A 3,307-nucleotide genomic window follows, 5' to 3' on the forward strand; every position below is an offset into this window, starting at 1 on the left:
CTGAGAGTAAAAATGAATATCATTTGCTTTATCACTGAAAATAATTTCAAGTGAGATTTGAAACCTATCAAAAATGTATGCACTATATATTACATACTATTAACTATTGCCTATTAGCAAGATTTCTATGATCAACATGTTATGCTTAAAAAACATTCAGGTAGAAAGGAAGAAAAAGAACGTACTAATTGGTATATTTGGATTCTGGCCATTAGTAGAAACATTGGCTCTAGACACAGACTCAGCTGGATTCTGTTAGGATCCTGACCCTGCAGACTGAACTTATTGCAGGGCTCAAAATAATCCCAAAAAAACCTTAAGGGGAAGGAATTTAAGTAATTCAGTTAATTGAGAATAATTTCCTTACAAATTGGTTTTTGTTTGGTACTAGATGATAAGAGATGTAGTGGATTGTTGGAATTGTTTTTAAATGCATGGGAGGAGTGACACAATCTGTCACTTGACTATTAAATAGAACAGGAAAATTTCTAAGTGTAAGATGAATGTCATCCTTTACCTTTGAGTATATGTGCATAGGAGTGGAACGATAGCCACTGAGGAGAGTTTTTCATGGTCTAAAGGATGATGCTATTAACTACTGTATAAAGATACAATGTCACTAAAACGTTGATTATCAGTATTCACTTAAAGTATTTTGTTACGTTTATTTATGTGAGTACTAGGGGTGGATGGATCACAGGCTATGTCATGGTTGTGGAAGTCGGAGGACTCCACATGAAAATTCTTTCCTACCATGTAGGTCCTAGAGATCAGAGTCTCATTGTCAGGTGTGATGGCAGGCCCCTATCTACTACCCTTCTCATGGGTCCAATAGTAGTAATTTTTTGAGACTAAGGCAAAATGTCAATAAACAACTTCCAGGGGCAAAAAAGCACTGCAAATTGAAAAAAGACTGTTACTCTTAAAGTATCATACAACAAACAATTATTTGGGAATATAAAAAAATCTAGAAAGTTAGAAAATATGTAGGCTTTTTTAACCTTCATGTCTCCAAATGGATTTGTATCATTTTGCCTTAGTTGTATTTAATAAAAGCTGAATACTTCCAATAGTTTTAATTTTTAATTTGACTAGGTTTGAACTAAAATACTATTTAGAACATCTCCAAGACCTTCCTAATGAATACTGGGCCTTAAAGTTTAAATGTTTTATTACCCAAAACAGAGCAATAAATGATTTGTATGGGTTGGACAATGTGGAAGACACTCAGCCTAGGCACATAGATGAAAGAATTTTAACTAAGACTTAGGTCGTTCTCCTTCCCTCCCTCAGATCTTCTGATCTGGTTTCTAGATCCTTCAAGTATCCTTAAGCAGGATAGATAGTGTTAAGTCAATTTGATTAGTAAAAAATAACATGCTTTCAATTAAAGAAATCTTATTTAATATTTGAGAAATCAGTTTATTTCAATTTTGCTTTTTATAATTGTCAGCTCAGGCAAAAATACATACATACATACATACATACATACATGTAAAACAACTAACTGCATTAGTAGTTCTGTTCACTAAGTTGTAATGCTAATTTTCCAGTTTCATTCCTCAGGTCAAGTTTTCATTGATAACTAGTGAGTTTCTTTAAGTAAAATCTTTATTATTAATAAACATTTTATTTTTTGAGTTTGAGTCTTAGAAAATTTTAAGCAAGATAGATAGTTCTATTGTCAAGTTTCAGAATTCTTATATTGACTTCTAATGCTTATAAACTCAACAACAAAAAATGCTTCTGAGTACTCCTTTTCAGAAGCAACCAAAATTTTCCTGTTCTGAAGGCTCTGTGCTGTTGTGTTTGTTTCAAGTGATACAAACTTGGAAGGGAGAACCTCAGTTTGGAATGCAGGCATGAATTAATATTTGTGTTTAGTAGTTTATGCAGGAGGAGGACCTAACCCAGTGTGGGGAGTGTGATCTATTTATGGCACATGGACCTAGGATGGATACAAAAGCAGACTGAGCAAGCCCTGGAGAGCTAACTAGTATTCAGTGTTCCTCCATGGCCTCTGCTTCAGTTCCTACCTCCAAACTCATGCCCTGAGCCCCTACTGCCCTTGCTTGCCTCCTTGAGAGACTATCATGTACTCTGAAATAAATGCTTTCTCCCCCAAGTTAACCAACTTTTTTAAATCCACGCTTTATCACACCAACAGAAAACTACTGCCATCTGTTACTAGAAGGAGTAAACTGAGTGATAGTTATATTCCCCAAAGGATCCTCAAAATTTATGACGCATCCAAAAATATACATTAGGTACCTCTAATCCCATAAAATCCTTTCCTTACTCCATCATAGCTCTTTTCATATACTCTGTATATACTTAGGTCCTCAAAAGTCTCCTGTCCCTTGAGTGCCTGGTGTATTCCAGAAAAGCTGGGGATTCTATAGGAGGCAAACTCAGATGAATTTTGTTTTGCGGGATATTTAAGGAGTGACTTTGGATGTCCACTGACTCCAAGGGGAGCTTCTTGGAGTTGCTAAGTGAAGGTAGTTGATGGTCACTGAATATAGGACATTCCTCAAGGGGCCTCACTTTGCCCCAAAAGGCTAGCCAGTCCCCAGCAGGTGGAGTACAACATTATTGATGGATCAGTATGGATAATCTTTGATGTATCTGCCTGTCATTGCACAAGAAAACTACAATGGCCTGGTGGCAGTTGTAGCTTAAAATTTAGCAGTTTTCTCAGTTAATAAGCACAAATGCAGGAGGGAGGGTCCCAACAGTGACAAGGACAGATATTCTTTGTTTCCATCTGTTCTTTTCTTAATGAGGCACTAGAGTACCATAAAATATTTGAAGTTAAATTATAGAACATTTCAGATGATAATACACTAAATCCAAATCATCATGGTCACCAAGCAGATACTACTGAATGTATTATATTCTGATATCCTTACCATTCTGGTTAATTCTATGTGCAAGAAGAGCTAGAGTTGGCATGACTATGGACCCATTCTTATACCTCTTTTTTTTTTTTTTACTGTACATTTAATCTTCTTGTCTAGCATGCTGTTGTATAGTGACATGCCAATACATGGCACTCTTCTTTTTGCCCTCAAAATGTGGTGGTTGCTAAGTATGGTTGCTTATTCCTGTAATCAGCACCAAGGAGGCTGAGGCAGGAGGATCATGAGTTCAAGACTAGCCTGAACTGGATAGTTAGATCCTGTCTCAAGAAGGAAAAACAAAAATCATTTTGCACAATAGATGCCTACTACTGTGCCAATAAATGTCTGGCTAATCTCTTGAAGAGAATACGTCAAGCGAGCTTCTGATGACTTCAAGAGAATAT

Source organism: Mus caroli, unplaced genomic scaffold, assembly GCF_978045245.1.
Source record: "Mus caroli unplaced genomic scaffold, Mus_caroli_1 scaffold_4, whole genome shotgun sequence".
NCBI lineage: Eukaryota > Metazoa > Chordata > Mammalia > Rodentia > Muridae > Mus > Mus caroli.